Source organism: Pinus tabuliformis, chromosome 9 (genome assembly GCF_031772625.1).
Source record: "Pinus tabuliformis cultivar Carrire ecotype Pingquan chromosome 9, CPIR1, whole genome shotgun sequence".
NCBI classification, from domain to species: domain Eukaryota; kingdom Viridiplantae; phylum Streptophyta; class Pinopsida; order Pinales; family Pinaceae; genus Pinus; species Pinus tabuliformis.
This window is the reverse complement of record NC_142307.1, coordinates 846,635,676-846,656,316: the sequence shown is the minus strand read 5'-3', so window position 1 is coordinate 846,656,316 and position 20,641 is coordinate 846,635,676.

The following is a 20,641-nucleotide window of genomic DNA, read 5'->3' as shown; positions in this document are numbered from 1 at the left end:
CACGTCGTTCATGTATCTGCATTGCAGATGGGAAAATTCCATATACAGAAATTGCGCATATACGGAAATTGGGCATATATGGAAGATATGCGCATATCTTCCATATATCCCTAACTTTCCTGTATGTGCATATACGGAAACTGTGCATATACGGAAGATATGCACATATACGGAAATTGCGCCTATACGGAAGATATGTGCATATCTTCCGTATATGCCCAATTTCTGTATATGCTTAATTTCTGTATATGGAATTTGCGCATCTGTGATGCAGATACATGAACGACGTGCATATACGGAAGATATGCACATACAAGAAAGTTGGGGATATACGGAAGATATACGCATATCTTCCGTATATGCCCAATTTCCGTATATGCGCACATTTTCCGTATATGCCCAATTTCCATATATGCGCAATTTCTGTATATGGAATTTGCGCATTTGCGATGCAGATATATGAACGACGTGCATATACAGAAGATATGTATATACAGGAAAGTTAGGGATATACGGAAGACATGCAGATATCTTCCGTATATGCGCAATTTTCATATATACGCATATCTTCCATATATGCATAGTTTCCGTATATGCGCAGTTTCTGTATATTGAATTTGCGCATATACGATGCAGATACATGAACGACGTGCATATACGGAAGATATGCACATACAGGAAAGTTAGGGATATACGGAAGACGACATGCGTGTATGCGCGTATCTTCCGTATATGTGCAATTTCCATATATGCGCATATCTTTCGTATATTTCGTATATGTGCAATTTCCATATATGCGGATATCTTCCGTATATGCGCAATTTTCATATATACGCATATCTTCCGTATATGCATAGTTTCCGTATATGCGCAGTTTCTGTATATTGAATTTGCGCATATACGATGCAGATACATGAACGACGTGCATATACGGAAGATATGCACATACAGGAAAGTTAGGGATATACGGAAGACGACATGCGTGTATGCGCGTATCTTCCGTATATGTGCAATTTCCATATATGCGCATATCTTCCGTATATACACAGTTTCCGTATATGCGCAATTTTTGTATATTGAATTTGCGCATATACGATGCAGATACATAAACAAAGATATGTACAATTTCCATATACAGAAATTGCGCATATACGGAAACTGTGCATATACAGAAGATGTGCGCATATACGGAAATTTGGCATATACGGAAGATATGCGCATGTCTTCTGTATATCCCTAACTTTCCTGTATGTGCATATCTCCCGTATATGCACGTCGTTTATGTATCTGTGTCGTAGATGTGCAAATTCCATATACAGAAATTGCGCATATACGGAAACTGTGCATATACGCAAGATATGGCACATATGTTGCGTATATGCACAGTTTCCGTATACGCGCAAATTCCATATACAGGAATTGCGCATCTACGACGCAGATACATAAACGACGTGCATATACGGGAGATATGCACATACAGGAAAGTTAGGGATATACGGAAGACATGCGCATATCTTCCGTATATGCCCAATTTCCGTATATGCGCATATCTTCTGTATATGCACAATTTCCGTATATGCGCAATTCCTGTATATGGAATTTGCGCGTATACGGAAACTGTGCATATACGCAAGATATGGCACATATGTTGCGTATATGCACAGTTTCCGTATATCCGCAATTTCTGTATATGGAATTTGCGCATCTACGACGCAGATACATATATGTAAGATATGCACATACAGGAAAGTTAGGGATATACGGAAGACATGCGCATATCTTCCGTATATGCACGTCGTTCATGTATCTTGCATCGCAGATGCGCAGATTCCATATACAGAAATTGCGCATATACGGAAATTGTGCATATATGGAAGATATGCGCATATACAGAAATTGGGCATATACGGAAGATATGCGCATGTCTTCCGTATATCCCTAACTTTCTTGTATGTGCATATCTTCCGTATATGCACGTCGTTTATGTATCTGTATCGTATATGTACAAATTCAATATACAGAAATTGCGCATATACGGAAACTGTGTATATACGGAAGATATGTGCATGTCTTCCGTATATCCCTAACTTTCTTGTATGTGCATATCTTCCGTATATGCACGTCGTTCATGTATCTGCATCGCAGATGCGCAAATTCCATATATAGAAATTGCGCATATACGGAAACTGTGCATATACGGAAATTGGGCATATACGGAAGATATGCACATATCTTCCGTATATGCCCAATTTCCGTATATGCACAATTTCTGTATATGGAATCTGCGCATATACGATGCAGATACATGAACGACGTGCATATACGGAAGATATGCACATACAGGAAAGTTAGGGATATACGGAAGACATGCGCATATCTTCCGTATATGCCCAATTTCCGTATATGCGCACATCTTCTGTATATGCACAGTTTCCGTATATGCGCAATTTCTGTATATGGAATTTGTACATATCTTCGTTTATGTATCTGCGTCGTATACGTGCAAATTCCATATACAGAAATTGCGCATATACGGAAATTGTGCATATACGGAAGATATGCGCATATACGGAAATTGCGCATATACGGAAGATATGCGCATGTCTTCCGTATATCCCTAACTTTCCTGTATGTGCATATACGGAAACTGTGCATATACGGAAGATATGCGCATATATAGAAATTGGGCATATACGGAAGATATGCACATATCTTCCGTATATGACCAATTTCCATATATGCACAATTTCTGTATATGGAATCTATGCGTATATGATGCAGATACATGAACGACATGCATATACGGAAGATATACACATACAGGAAAGTTAGGGATATACAGAAGACATGCGCATATCTTCCGTATATGCCCAATTTCTATATATGCGCACATCTTCTGTATATGCACAGTTTCCGTATATGCGCAATTTCTGTATATAAAAAGTGACATATCTTCATTTATGTATCTGCATCGTATATGCGCAAATTCAATATACAGAAATTGCGCATATACGGAAACTATGCATATACGGAAGATGTGTGCATATACGGAAATTGGGCATATACGGAATATATGCGCATGTCTTCCGTATATCCCTAACTTTCCTGTATGTGCATATCTTTCGTATATGCACGTCGTTCATGTATCTACATCGTATACGCACAAATTCCATATACATAAATTGCGCATATACGGAAATTGTGCATATATGGAAGATATGCGCATATACGGAAATTGGGCATATATGGAAGATATGCGCACATCTTCCGTATATTCCCAATTTCTATATATGCGCAATTTCTGTATATGGAACTTGCGCATCTACGATGCAGATACATGAACAACGTGCATATACGGAAGATATGCACATACAGGAAAGTTAGGGATATACGGAAGACATGCGCATATCTTCCGTATATGCGCACATCTTCCGTATATGCACAATTTCCATATATGCGCAATTTCTGTATATTGAATTTGCGCATATACGATGCAGATACATAAACGACGTGCATATACGGAAGATATGCACATACAGGAAAGTTAGGGATATACGGAAGATATGCGCATATCTTCTGTATATCCCCAATTTCCATATATGCGCACATCTTCCGTATATGCACAGTTTCCGTATATGCGCAATTTCTGTATATGGAATTTGTACATATATTCGTTTATGTATCTGCATCGTATACGCACAAATTCCATATACAGGAATTGCGCATATACGGAAGATATGCGCATATACAGAAATTGGGAATATACAGAAGATATGCGCATATCTCCCTCTCATACTCGGATGAATGCTGTGATGACATGACTGCAAGGTGAGCTATGATTAGGCTGCCCCTTTGATGATGGTGTGAGGCTGGGTGCCTTTGTAGTATCTGTTACCAAGGGGAAAAAATGAAACAGGGAATGTTAGGAAGGGAGTGATGAAATGGGAATAGGGGTTATAGGGAGAAATTTGTTAGGGATGTGGGAGGAGTTTGGGATTTTTGATAGGGTAAAGTTTGGGGTTTCTATTGAGCAATAAGAGGGGAAAGGGAATATGATTTTGGTAGTGTTAGGGCAGTGGTGATAGGAAAAATGGCATAGGGGAACAAGGGAAAAAGATAAGGAAGGGAAAAGGGGACCTTGGCATCAACAATACAATTGCACAACCCTAGCAAAATGGTCTCTTGGTGTCTTCATATGGTTGCCTTAAGAGTTTTGTTTCATCTCCATCATTGGGCATAAAACCACCATGTCTTTAACAAATTTGATGAACAAGTGGGTTAATAGAGCCTACCTTGCAAATTTATGTGCTTCCCAAAAAATTTGAGTGAATTTGGCACGTTCTGGGCACTTTGGTTCTGTGTGCCGCGCTCCGGGTGTGCGCCGCATGCGTTATAACTTTGAACTGGGGGCAGGGGCTGTGTGCGCCGCGCCCTTAACCTCACCTCCAACCGACCTTTCGCTGCTTGTTTACTCCTCGGCCTGTATGCGCCGCGCGCAAAGCCCAGTGCGCCGCGCCCTGGGTGTGCGCCACGCGTGTTACAACTTTGAATTTAGTGTAATTTTGGTTGCTTAAGAGAAATATTGGTTTTAGGTTTCTTTAATCTAACCCTTTTCAACGTTTACAACAATAAATTAATTTAAAGTTCAAATGTTTTTAAATATTTTTCTAATTATTTGAGTATATTTTTGAAATATAAAAAAATTATAATAAAAACAATAATTCTTAATCAAAAGTTTAATTTTTATTTTAGGTTTATTAAAAAAAATAATACATTTTATTCAAATTTATGTTTCATCACCTCCTAAGCTTAATGGTTTTTTAAATGTTTATCAATTAATTACCAACAACAAAGAAGCTTTTAGCAAATATTTAATTCATAACACTATATTTAACAAACAATTAATTCATGACATTGTATTAATTAATTATATGATAACAATGATGATTAAAGTCCACTAAGACCACAAGAAAGAATGAGCCTTGAGTTATAAAAAGTAGGTAAGTTGTCTAATTACTAGTGTCTGCCTTATTTGATTTCCAATAAAATTATAAGGGCTATGTAGTATCCATAAGTACTTCATAAACATAGCCGAAGAAGAAATGAAACTTACACGGTACACCTTTATATAATATAAATAATATTATTAAAAACCAAGATCGATCTATCTTAAGTAAGCATCTATCAATCTATGAGAGGAACAAAACTTTCAGAACTTTGCACTAAACAAGAGTTTTTCACATTTAGAGATTTGATCCCTTTCGGTTTTTGGTTGATTCTAGGTTAAGATGAATATACTCTCGTAGAAAATAAATTTATAGTTTAGTTGATTTTTCCAATTATAACAATATGGGATCTCTCATGAAATAAGTATTTTGATGTTTATCATGTATTAATGCCTTATAGTATTTATAATCGATTTAATTTGTAAAATTGCATTAGTTATGCGTGGATTTCATTTTTTTCTCTCTTCATCTAATTTTGTAATAGCCTTTAAACAGACTCCATGATAGTAGAGATGTTCTCATAAGCCTTTCGTTATATTTAAACAATAATAATAAAATACTTCCGTTAAAAAGAAATACAAATAAACTTTAAACTAAAAAATACATTAGTTTTAGAGTAAATTTACATTTATATTTTGGAATTAAAATTAGAAATAAAAAAAAATTGTTGATTTTATTACATTATAATAATAATAATAATAATAAAATTGCTTTTTAATTATACATTTCTTATAAAAACATATGACAAAATGTGTGCTTAGTTTATGACAAGAAAATTCATAAAGACTTATTTATGCTAATGGTTTTTCTTAACCATTATATTAGAAAAATGTTTTTTTTATTGGTTGACAATAAACTAAAAAAATTGGAAGTATGTAGGATGTGTTCATAGTTCATTGCATAGATAGTAGTGAGATGATCTACAACATAGTATATAGGAGATGTTGTCACATGTCTAGGACAATAATAACAATAAAATCATAAATTAGTGTGTACATATGTCCATGACTATATTTAAAAAACTAAACCAACATAGATCTATCTTAAGTCTATATCTATGAAGCACCAAAGATGGATCAAATTTATTAAAGTGTAATTTTTTTAATCTTTTAATATTAAGGAATTAATACATGGCATAAAATTAATGATAAAAAAAAAAAATTATACCTTAATAAATTTGAATTTCGTATGGATTTGGGTTTAAGATGGACATGATAATAATGTGTATACACATCAAATATCTCTCTGTTTTTCCTCTTCTCACGTCACATATTTTCCTCTTCTCACTTTCTCCTCATTCTCCACTCATGCACCCGCGACCCCCTTGCGCCCACGTCTCTTTGTCTCACATATCCTCCTTCTTCTTACCTCTCTCAACTTTTCCACTCATGTCCATCCACTTTCTCTCTTCGTTCACCTCCTCTACCAAGCCCTTAAACATAAGTTATCCTTCTACCCCTCACCTACACCTTCTCCTAAGAAACAACATTTTTCATTCCCCTCTTCCTTACCCTTACCTCCTCACCTCTCCTCCAATTTCCGATTCATCCTATCTCTCCCTTTCCATTGGCTCCTCCCTCCTTCCTTCATCCACACCACCCCCCCTCCCCCACCCATCTATCCTTCACCTATTTTCATCTCCTTCCCCTTTTCCCCTGTCACTACACCTCATGATGTTTTTGTAGCCTAGTCTTGCCTATCTACCTCTCTTCTCCCCCTTCATGCTTTGCATCTCATTCCCATTGACATTTCTTTTTTTATCACCTCCTATCCTCACCCTTCTACGTATTTTCCCTCGTTTCCTCCATTCCCACGAATCTGCCTCCCTTACCCATCAATCCTTTACCTCTTCTCAAGTCCTTAGTCCATTACATCTCACCTCCCTCTTTCCCTCCCTCACCTCCTCCCCACAAATGACTTATTAAGGGAATTATTTTCCTCTAATTGGGTATATAGGTATTTATAACTATTTTTAGCAGTAGGTATGGGTCTTCATGCCTTATACATGGTTGTGGGTGGAATGAAGAATGCTAGGCACTAAAGGAATCTTCTACCCATCTAGGACCAATACAAATGTCTCAAACAACCACACATCACCTCTTGAAAGTATCATTATCCTATTATTATCGATGTTACTGCACTATTAGGTGGTTTTGAGAAAGGATATGTCCCCAGGCCTTGGAAACTATAACGTCCCTATTTTAATTCCCATAAATTGTATTGCTATTGTGCAAATTTTATTTAGGTTGGTGAGATAGTTTGTTGTGGGTTGGAGATCATACCTTTATTGATATGGTTGAGGCCCAAACTTGGCATGTAAATTGTATGTTGAATTTATTTATAAACACAAATCATTGGTTATATATACCACTCTCTATGCCCCTCAATCCTTTCCCATCCATATCCATTAACCTTCGTATCCACTCTCCTCCACTCCCAACCCATTTAAGAACTCCATCCCCTCTACCCCTCATCTCCACTCTCCCTTATTCCACTATATTTTCCCTTTCCCTCTAAGTCACATTTTCCTCCTATCTCCTCTATCATCTCCTTTGTCCATCTTTACCCTCCCACTTAGCCCTTCCTCCTATTGTTCATGCTCACTACTCTCCTCTCCTACTATCTACCCTTACAATTTTCTCACCTCCTCCTCCTTTTCCCCTTTTATCGTTAGGTATCAGACTCAAGGCCCTAATAAGGTTTGAGGGGCAATTAAGACTCAGTTGAATTAAGCCTCTCTCTCTCTCTATAACCTCATCGACTTTTTAACATCCCCAACACTTAACCCCATTGAAATTATAATTGTAATTAATTAGGTTATTGATCCTTTTAAGAACACCTAAATGTAAATGGGAAAAATACTCAAAATAATTGTAATTATAGTTTAAAAACTAGATAATGAAGCAGTGAAGGATTGATATGATATAGACCATGAGAATTCATGAGGAGGAGGGTAGCAAAAAAAAAGAGGATAGCTAACTTTCCTATCCTTCTTGAAATTAATTTTATAACCCATGATGTTTTAGTTCGACTACCCAACATCCAACGAAGTTACGAAAAGGATAGGGAAGGAGGTACCATGTTACCCTAAGCAGGGGTTGTGTACCCTGTAGCAAGTCTTGTTTGACTCCACAGTCTAAGGAGGGACCTTGGAGCTCTCATGCAAAGAAAATGGTCATGAAAAAAGAAGGGAAAATGTTCACTAGAGATACATTGTGTGTGAATTATGAACCATCACATGCTATAGAGTGATAACAACTTGTGAACCCACAAATAGTAGTTCGGCGTTTGAATACTAAACTACAAGACTTGTGGAAGAGTGACCTGAACAAAGGGAGAAAAAAAATCCCTTAGGTCATGACAAGCCTATGAGGGAGTCCATGTTTAAAATATGTTAGTGGTGGAAACTAGGGAGGGATCCATCAAAATGAGTCAATTAGACCAAGAGGAAATCAATTGTTTGGTTGTATTTTGTGTGCAAAGAAATGGAGAGAAGGAGATTCATCAAGGTATTCTAGGAAGCAATGAAGTTTTTTTCTTATTCTATGCCTTCCTTCAATGGGAATATTTTGTTGTGTCATGATCCTAGGTTCAGTTCTTGAGAGGTAACATTCATGTTTCTTGAACATGACAAAAGGAGAGTGGCCTTCATGCTTACACTACGTCGTTCATGTATCTGCATCGTATATGCGCAAATTCCATATACAGAAATTGCGCATATACGGAAATTGTGCATATACGGAAGATATCTTCCGTATATGCGCAATTTCCGTATATGCGTAATTTCTGTAATGGAATTTGCACATATACGATGTAGATACATGAACGACGTGCATATACGAAAGATATGCACATATAGGAAAGTTAGGGATATACGGAAAATATGCGCATATCTTCCGTATATGCGCAATTTCCGTATATGCACAATTTCCGTATATGGAATTTGTACATATCTTCGTTCATGTATCTACATCGTATATGCACAAATTCCATATACAGAAATTGCGCATATACAGAAATTGTGCATATACGGAAGATATGCGCATATACGGAAATTGCACATATACGGAAGATATGCGCATATCTTCCGTATATTCCTAACTTTCCTATATGTGCATATCTTCCATATATGCACGTCGTTCATGTATTCTTCATGCTCGGTGTGTATGCATTCCAAACTTTTGAAAAAATAATAAATCCACATTAATTGCATGCTCCTGAGTGCAAGTTACTACGTTGTTACACTACACAACCCTAATTTCTATTCCCAATGAACTTCGACAACTTATGAGAGTAGAAATAAGGTTTATGTGATGGAGAAGGGGGAATTGACCATTTTTGTACCTTTATTTTGGAGCATTATATTGAAAATTTAACCTTGGATTTTATGGTTCTCTTCTACACAAACCTTTGTTTATAAAGTTGACTCTCTTACTCAAATTTGATATGTAATCCCTTATTAGTTTTCCTTTTCACATATAATGAGGAGTTGTAATTAAAGTTGAAGTCTATAAGTGGTCTAGGTTAGGAGGAACACAACCTTTGTTGATGAAGGCATTGGAATTATATCAAGTATTGCCCACACACATTAACACACGTGCACACACACACACACATGAAGCGATCTCTTCTCTCCCAAAAGAAACTATGTTGTAATTCATTTAATTATTAATTACATGATTTAGAAGAGAAATTAATTACTTGATATTAATTAATATTAGTTAGTTACAAGTGTTCTTGTTTTAATATCATTAATAATTTATATTGTAAATGGTTTGAGCAATGTCATGTGATGATTTTGAGCATATCTCTATAGAAGTTTGGAGCATGCAAGACTTTATCTATACAATTACAAATCCAACCAAGGGACCAACTAATTGGTGAAAGGTATTCTTCCCTGTCCATTATTTATATCTTTGGCATAATAACTTAATCTTAAAAGTTGAGTAAGGAGTCTTCTTATTTTGTTTGTCATTAACTTGACCCTGATAAACTAGGGATCATTCTCTGTCAACCACCCCGGACTTTCCCAAGAAAAGTTTCTTTGTATTTTGATTTGTTTGTTATATATATATATGCTAACTTTCATTTTAATGTTGTTTGTTAGTTCTTCAATGTATCTATGTGAATGAGAAGCACCATTAATGACACACTTATCCATCCATAGTAACACTAAAAGAGGTGCTACTGTTACATGACAATGCATTACATGACTTACAAAAAGAAAAAAATGGGATGGTGGTGTGTTTCTAGAGTAAAGTAGCAACACCTACTGTGTTATACCCTAATTATCCCGTGTCTATCAATATGCACTTCTCATTCACTTAGTGTAGTTATCAAAGATGTGTGATACACATTATCATATGGGAGTATTGCAATAAGTGCTCCCATACATTTGTTAATGTACCAAAGAGCATAGTAAATTTATGCACATTTCATATATGACTATTTGATGCACTTCAAACGATAGTGAGTTTTGTTAATTGATGTGACCTGTGTACATGCTTAGAGTTAGCATGGTTTGAATTCCAAGGTGACACTATTAAGAACTTTTTAAAAGAAAAAGAAAGAAAATAGAAATGTAGGCTAATTTTAAATGTTTAGCTAGTTAAAACAACTATCAATATATGGTATCTATGTAGATGAAAACTATAGATTTATATGTTTGCCAAAATTCTAAAAATAAATCAAATATATTATGGAATAGAAGGACTAATGAAATATAACAATTCAATAACACAAGACAAAGAAGTGCTCATACTAGAATATAAAGCGTCGGTGCTTGTATGTGTGTGGTGCATTATATACAATTTAAAATGAAAAGTTCAATGCGATATATCTTTTTAAACCCTACCATTATTATATTGAAGGTACAATAAATATTATTTTATAAAATAACTTAACCTACCTTAGTGCACATAGGAGGGTAATACATGGCTATGATGGTATCTTTCATATATAACATTGGCCAAATTTTTTGAAACCTTTACAACATACCATAGAACAATCTACATTAATATAACTCTATTTAACACATTGAAAATAATTTATTAAAAAAAATTTTGATATTAACATGAATAAGCACTAACAAAAATATATATAGTAAAACTTTTACCTAAATTTATTTATTAAAAATATAATATAAATAAACTAATTTTATTAAAACATTTTAAAATTAATATTTAATATTTTTTGAATAAATTATCTATTAAATTTGAAACAAAAACATTATTTAAATCTAAATTGAAATTGTTGTAAACTTACATTTTAATAATAATTAAGTTTTCACAATTATCAAATTTACCTTAATCTTAACTAAAATATTTGATTTCAATTTTGTTAAAATTGGTGAAAAGTGCATATGTAAATAAATGACAGATACACAAAATTCTTTAGATAATTGTTATTATTATAATACGGAATCGAATATACATGAGTTTGGATTGTATTAAAGTTCATTATCGCCCTTACATCGAGGTGTCAATGTACCAAAGAGCATAGTAAATTTATGCACATTTCATATATTTAGGTGTCAATGTACCAAAGAGCATAGTTGATATTAACATGAATAAGCACTAACAAAAATATATTTAGTAAAACTTTTACCTAAATTTATTTATTAAAAATATAATATAAATAAACTAATTTTATTAAAACATTTTAAAATTAATATTTAATATTTTTTGAATAAATTATCTATTAAATTTGAAACAAAACATTATTTAAATCTAAATTGAAATTGTTGTAAACTTACATTTTAATAATAATTAAGTTTTCACAATTATCAAATTTACCTTAATCTTAACTAAAGTATTTGATTTCAATTTTGTTAAAATTGGTGAAAAGTGCATATGTAAATAAATGACATATACACAAAATGTTTTAGATAATTGTTATTATTATCATATACAGAATCGAATATACATGAGTTTGGATTGTATTAAAGTTCATTATCGCCCTTACATCGAGGTGTTAATGTACCAAAGAGCATAGTAAATTTATGCACATTTCATATATGACTATTTGATGCACTTCAAACGATAGTGAGTTTTTTTAGTTGATGTGACCTGTGTACATGCTTAGAGTTAGCATGGTTTGAATTCCAAGGTGACACTATTAAGAACTTTTTAAAAGAAAAAGAAAGAAAATAGAAATGTAGGCTAATTTTAAATGTCATATATGTACCAAAGAGCATAGTTGATATTAACATGAATAAGCACTAACAAAAATATATTTAGTAAAAGAGCATAGTTGATATTAACATGAATAAGCACTAACAAAAATATATTTAGTAAAACTTTTACCTAAAGTTATTTATTAAAAATATAATATAAATAAACTAATTTTATTAAAACATTTTAAAATTAATATTTAATATTTTTTGAATAAATTATCTATTAAATTTGAAACAAAACATTATTTAAATCTAAATTGAAATTGTTGTAAACTTACATTTTAATAATAATTAAGTTTTCACAATTATCAAATTTACCTTAATCTTAACTAGAGTATTTGATTTCAATTTTGTTAAAATTGGTGAAAAGTGCATATGTAAATAAATGACAGATACACAAAATGCTTTAGATAATTGTTATTATTATAATATACGGAATCGAATATACATGAGTTTGGATTGTATTAAAGTTCATTATCGCCCTTACATCGAGGTGTCACACACTTGCTTAACCCATCAAGGGATTGCTCCAGTTTCTCAATTAAGGATATGGGTGTTAAGGGTCTTTGACCTTTTCAACTTAGACTCATGTTTTGTGGATAGTTCAGCGTATTTCTCTACAGGCTTTGTATTCCCTAACCCCAAGGAAGGTGAGAACTAAAAAAAAACAGTCTTCAAAGCTCTCAGAACTTTCCCAAGCTCCCATTGCAGCTCCCCTTGAAAAGGGAACATTCCCATACAACACCAAAGCTCAGAACTTTCCCAAGCTCCCATTGCAGCTCCCCCTGAAAAGGGAACATTCCCATACAACACCAAAGCTCAGAGCTTTCCCAAGCTCCCATTGCAACTCCCCTGAAAAGGGAACATTCCCATACAACACCAAAGCTCCAAAGCTCCACGGAACGCGGGAACCATTGGAATGGGTTTCCCAACTCTTAGGAGTGGTTCCCATGTAACATAGCTTTTAAAATATCAATGTCATTTAATATTGGGATTAAGTAATATTCCAAATTTAGAAAGTAAGAAATTGAAAAATTTTGTACAAATCCTTAATTTAAATCAGAATGGAGGTTAGAAATTGAAACATATTTTAAACATTGGAAATGGAGTGATTTAACTAACCCGTGGAATTTTGGAGGTAAGAAACTGAAAATCTTCCTAGAAACCCTTAGAGGTAATACACTAAAAAAACTTCCTGCAAACCCTTAAGAGATAAGAAACAACTTTCTAGAAACCCTTGATTTAAAGAATGGAGGTAAAAACTTTTAGAAACCTGGCCATAGAATTTTATATGAGAAAAAGTATATTTTTATATTATGAAATTTATACTATTCATATGGAAATTTTGAAACGTTGATTCTGAGATAAATAATACTTATTGACATAACTAGAAATTACTCTGAAATAAACCACGCCTATTGACATAACCAAAGATTACTCTGAAATAAACCACACTTATTGACATAACCAAAAATTATATGTATAGAATTTTTTTGCCATTTGATAGTTATATGTTTTTTCCTTACCAGTTGCATCACTGAGCTATATAAATGATATAGTATGTATTTTTTATTATTATTTTTACTTGAATAACTAAAAAAAATGGTCTATTTTCGGTAGAAAAAAAAGAGTTGTCTTTAGTGCTACTTTTTGGAAGCTTTTATGGTGGTTTTTTCTAATCAAATGTCTCTAAAATCTAGGAGGAATTTATTGAAATCACAAGCTTGATGGTTAATCCTGTGCAATAGAAGTGCCCTAGGGTTTTTTCCGTCAAATTTCTCTAAAATCTAGCAGAAATTTATTGAAATCACAAGCTAGATGGGTAATCTTGTGCAAACGAAGTGCGCTAGGGGTTTTCCAGGGTGCTGAGTCCCTATATACAGTGAAAAAAACTAGTTTAAATAGCACAAATCAAGATTTCACCTCAGATTTTTCCACTGGATTTTACACTAGAAAATCCAAAAAATTGCACTAAAACCAACTACGAAAAAAAAAGAAAGGGAAAAAAAGAAAGAAAAAGAAAGATAAGATTGAAATCTGCAACATTTTTATGAAGTATTTATATTTTTCTTTAAAAAATAAAAATTTTGAAAGATGTATTCTAAAATAAACCAAATAAAACACTAAAAATTTAAAGTAGAAATAAATCACACTTATTCATATAACTAGATTAAACCACACCTATTCATATAACTAGATTAACGTAGACAAAGATATAGTTAAAATCTAAATTGTAGAAGACTTATTCTGAAATAAACCACTAGAAATTTGAGGTGGAAATAAATTACACCTATTCGTATAACTAGATTAATATGAATAGAGATAATGTGAACAGAGATATAGTTGAAATCTATAACATTCATAATTTTTCTTTAAAGAATGAAAATTATGGAAAAACTTATTCTGAAATAAACGACTAAAAATTAACAGATATATAGTTGAAATCTACAACATTATTATTTTCCTTTTTTTAAAACTAAAATTATGAAGACCTATCACACCTATTAACATAACCAGAAACTATCTACGTGAGCAAAGGAATGATTGAAATGGGTGCTCAGAAATGCGGTCACATATGGAGATAATGACGTCCTGGAGCGGTTTACTGCATTAATAATTAATAACATTAGATTTTGTTAATTATGCTTAGATAAGGATGCCAGGAGACTGAGCACTGAATCGTTCAGGAATATATTATCCTGTTTTTATTCCTTTGTATATATTTGTGTGCATTATTTCGCCTTTAAAGTCACGGATTCACTATTTCTTGGATTGATGTGATAGCAGCTGGGATAAAGTTGGACAGATAAGGGCAAACGTAGCTAGTGAGGGGCAGTACTTCAGAGGAATATCATGCAATTATATTTAAAATCTTTATGGTGTTGGCACTTTAAAGACATACTTAGCACCTGGAAACAATTTTTGGAAAAAAAAATGATGTATTGAAAAGTCTAAAGAATACAGAGATTACATGTGAGAGACATTGATGAAAACCAACCAAAACCCATGTCAATAAAGTTCTTTCTAGACCAACTCCTGTAACAAAAGCATCATGTTCACTCTACCACTGAACATGCTCAACTCTAGCCAAACTATCCAAGAAATAAGCACTACCAAAAGGAAATGGTTTCCACTATATATAGAAAATACAAATTTCACACCTACATATCTCACTACCAAAATCATCCAAGCACTTTCAACAAAATTGCCATTTCGATAAATACAGTATGACTATAAAAATTCATGTCGCATTACAAATCATAAATCCAGCCTTTCAACACACAGAAAGAATCACAAACATAATGATCCGTAAAGCAGGGATTCCTCATTCCAATAATTCTTTATTATTTTATTAAACATTTATTCAAGAGAATAAGATAAAGTTCTTATTAAAAAAAGAGGGAATTGATGCCACAGATCGGCACCTATGAATACATAAGATGATATAACTTATATTGTGAAGCAATGTTCTGTGCCTAGTGTGTTCTTCTTGTCTGGCTCCTTCAACATTTTCTATTCAAACAATGTTTTCATCACCCAAGGGGGTTTTGATATTGTGGTATGACTCAACATAATAGATGCTTTCAACTAGACAAAATCAGAATATCTTAAAATACTTATGTACAACGGATAAAAGCTTTCTGTGTATTGTTGTACCTTATTGTGAAGTAAAATTGTGATCAGCAATCTAATAAAAGAAAGTTAATATATTGAAACTATCCTTGTAGCCCCTTTATAGACAAAACAATGGCTAAAGTTATATTATTGTAGCCTAAGTCATTTAAACTTGCTGGAATGTTTAGCCTTCAAAGTAGCAAACCTAGTGGGTTTAGTGAGAGCAATGGTAGTTGAGCATATATGCTCTATGTATTGTTTGTGTGACTTGAACCCACGTTCTTTCAAGTCCTTTGGCGTGATTTTGGTCCTTTTAACCATAGCATCAACATTTATCTTCTTTTTTTTTCTGTGGAAATTAAAACATTATCAATAAATATCAAAATCCACATAGATATAATGAAAATATGTGGACCATGTAACGAATATGAAAAGACAATTCATTGACTAGCTATCAATAAATATCAAAATCTATATAGATATAATGAGAATATGGTGAACATGTTACGAATATGAAAAGAAAATGCATTAACTAGTCATAAAAAAATATGTCAATGTTATTATGAGCTAAGATATGTAGTATATAACTTACCTCTCTTAATTTATCTTGAAGTCTAGGTGAATGCCGCAATGGTTGAGGAGAATGTGATTTTTGCTGAGTATCATGTCCACCATCATACATGTGCAAAGGTGTTTTAGGAGATGTATATTCATTACTCTAAACATTAGATTATACATAGATATAAGTATGTGACTCAAATAGAATTAAATGTAAAAATATGATAAAATTATAAGAGTATAAATAAATATAATCTTACTTTGCATTGTGACATTGGACGTGAAGATGGTTGTAGCATTTGAACCATTTCATTTCCATTCTTCTTAAGACTTCGACAAGGGGTTTTCATTGATTGTGATGGTTCCAAAGGGAACACCTACACCATAAATAAGAAATAACACACACACACATAATAAAAAAAAATCAAGGATAACGATGTATAATACAGAACATCCATTTCTCATCCCATCATTATGGTAAAACATAACAATTTATATATTAATGTTTTTAGTGGAATAGGTTATATGGATTAAAAACTTACTGGCCCAATAACCCCTTGAAAACCTTGAAATCTAGGTGAGCGTCGTAATAGTTGGTGGCTTGAATTTGGGAAATTTTGTTGATTAGGCTATGCATATCAATAACAATGAGAAATTAGTATGCAATTATAATAAATATAAATATTATTTAATGTTAAAATGTCTAAAAAATTAATATATGCAAAAAAATGGACTCAACTGTGTTGTCATTGTCCTGATTAGTTTCATCAAAGTTTAATATATGGTTGTGCCCATCTAATCCTTCTTCCCCCACATCATCGGGAACCTCAGTGCTTTCTTTCTCTTTTAAAGCAATATCTATGCGCTTCATTGTCTCCATACGTCTACGAGGTAGACTCTGATCCCAACGTTGAATTTTTTCACAAATCCTTTGCTTTGAAGTATCATTAAGCTGATCAAATGTAACAACTGACTGTGAAAACAAGTTTCAATGAATTTAGTCCACAACAATAAATTAATATTAATAAAAAACATATACAGATAAATACTAATAAATACTTACAGCTGAAAGAATTTCTTCATTGACAATATTAATAAAAAATCATATACAAATAAATACTAATAAACACTTACCGCTGAAAGAATTTCTTCATTGACAAATCTTTTATATGCTTGTTGTTGTGCACGACATAGCCTTGCATCTAAATCATATTGTATTTTGGCATTTTTCCTTTTAACTGCACTTGTTGATTTGACCGCCCATGTAGCATTTGCATCTCTTACTCGACCTCTTTGACGTGGAGGAATTGGTGGGAGATTGTGGGTGGTAGCCCGATGATGATTAAGGCCAGATAGCTTAGATCGACTCAAGTTCCCCGCACAGCCACCAACAAGACAAGTGAACACTTGCTTGGTGCCTTTGATAGTTACCTCCCATTCATGTCTAATTTCCTCCATTTTCTTACTTCCTTATAAATGAATATGTAAACAACAGTGTTGTTAAAAACATCATAAAAACACTTTAAAGTAAAAATCAATATTCATATCTATTTTTTTGTGGTTACCATAACTATCCGGCTTATCCCAGCATCATCATTCCACTTAAAATTAGAAAGGAGAAGAAAAGCTTGGACAGCCAAGGCTTGTAAGCCTCCGGCAATTGTAAGGCCATTACTGTTGCACATCCGGCAAGGACAAAGTCTGTAAGTGCTTTCATTGTTAATGTAAAAAGTGGTTTCAGAATTGCGTAGTTCGATTTCTGGAGTGGAATATATCTTCTGCAATCGGGTTTAAATGAAGAATGCCCGTTTTATACAATTTGATTGAGAAATCGTTGTTTATGAGTTCATTACAAAATTATTGAAGACAGAAGACATTGAATCGAACATTAAATCCTGTGTCAATGGTTAATTTGCAATATGATAGGAAATCGATCTGAATAATCGACGTTGTAATTGGGTTGTATTGTGACTCTGCACCGGAATAAAGGAATTGGTATTATTAATATCAATATTGTAGTGTTGATGGAATGCAATGATGAAAGATGATTGGGTTTTATGAATTTCTGTTTTAATACAAGAATTTAAATCTATTTCTGAGAATCGATGTTATGGTTAGAAATCTGGTTGAATTCCCAATGGTTGAATTCCCAATCGAATGAGGTATTCACTTTGGCAGATGACAAGTTGTGCTGATGCAGAGGTTAAAGTTTAGAACTGACATTGTTATGCTTGTGGGAAACTACAGTGAAGGCGTAAGTATAAATTGTTGAAAAAGGAACAAAATCGACTCATAGTTCACATTACAGACAGCGTTTCCAATCTGGGTAAATGACGAGTTGGGTTTGGGAATATAAAACAACGTTTCAGATAAATAATGAGTTCTGGGATCTGTGTTATAAGTTCACAGGTATGAATTAGTCAGGTCCAATTGAATCGACTACCATTCTGAATTTTATGTGTTGTGCGCTGATTAAATGGAGATTTTATGTGCTGGATCGATGTTGATTGCATTGAATTGCAGAATGCTTAATTGCTAGGATCGTTTCACCTATTGAGTTTGTGCTATGAATCCAAATCTATGGAGATCGATTCCAGTCTTAATTACAGTAAATAAATCAAGTTAAAACGCAGCTAGTGTTATGGTAAAGTTGTGGGTTGATTCCCATGTCATTTTATAATGCAAATGCAGAGTGATTTGAGTTTTATTAGCGCTGAAGAAATTGTGGGTAGTAAACTGAATTTGTAGGTTGAGTTCTGATTGAAACCGACTCTGATTAACGACTCTTTTTGTATCTAAACACACTGTCTTGGCGCTGGAAACGCTGTATGAACAAGTTAAAGATTGAACGCTGGCATTTAAGACTGTATAGAAAAATGGAAATTGCAATATAATTACAGAGATGTAGACACTGAGAATCATCTGATAGGAATTACAATTGCAGAAGTAAAATTTAATGAAGCATTTGGGAAATATATGAAATTGCCTTGTCTTGGAATGTCAATTGGGCTATATGCACAGAAATTACTGAAGATTCTAGGGTTTGCAGGCTAGCCTTGCATCAACAGCTCTACCATAGTTATGTGTGAGGAATTTCGGGCCGGCTCGGTTGCTACTGCCACTGCTAGATCGTGCTGAAAAAGAAAGGTATGCAGGGGTATACGATAATACCTATATACGCGCAAGACAGAGGTCGAAAGAGCATTTGAAATCTTCCGTCCTCGAAGCGCTGCATGCACTGAATCACCTTCTGTAACCTCTCCTCTGTTCGCCGGAGTTCAATGGTTGTAACCTCTCCTCTGTTCGCCGGAGTTCAATGGTTGAATTGTCGGGAGTTTGAATTGCCGGGATTTGAGCAGATAATACATTATCGAGGATGGTTGGTAAGGTTCGTAAATGTGCCTCAGGTTCGTAAATGTGCCTCATTAATACGCCAGAGTGGAGGCGGGCAGGGTCGATGGGCAGGAGCACGGCAAACGGCAGAGTCGCTGGAGCTGCGTGACCTGTAATCGCCGGAGAGGGATGCCTGCATGTAACTGCCGTGATCCATGGTCAAGCATGTAAGGGCGCCATAACGTCAAGGAGGCTGTCTGCCGCTATCAGAGAGTGTAAGGACATAGCATTAACTTTGCTATGGAGGTAGAAATAGGAACTGCCCCTTATGTGGCCAATGTACAATTAATTATACCAATATCTTTCCTAGGTTCCTCTACAATTAATTATATCAATATCTTTCTTGGGTTCCTTCAATCCAGCGTGGGGCGATTTTGGGGTGCGTAATTGGACTTAGAGCAGGTTGAAATTAGAAAAATACGCACATCAATATTTATTTTGTTTCATTTATGGAAGTGAAACTTATTTTGAGACTATTTAAAACAATCAACTTCTTAAGATTATCTCCATTTGACTTATATTCTTATGTTTTGGATATACATCACCATTTTAAATGTGGGAAGCCATATCCATACTTAACTTTTCAATGAAATATTGAGCTACTTCAACGTGAGTCACATGAACGACCCACCGCTCCCGACGAGTTGAACATTGCATTCCTCGTGGCAAATTACGCATTTCTCATGTGAATAACAGTGCGTCGCCGTAACGTCGGCTGTCAATATAGTGTTAAGGCCGCATCTCGGATCAATCTGGACCGTATCGAAATTGTTACAGAGCCTCACATGGAAACAGAAAGTATTCCCAACGCAGAGTGCAGCTTTTTCTATATTACAATTTAAGTAATAAATTAATCGATGTACTCCACCCGGGATATCCACTAAAGTTGCCAACG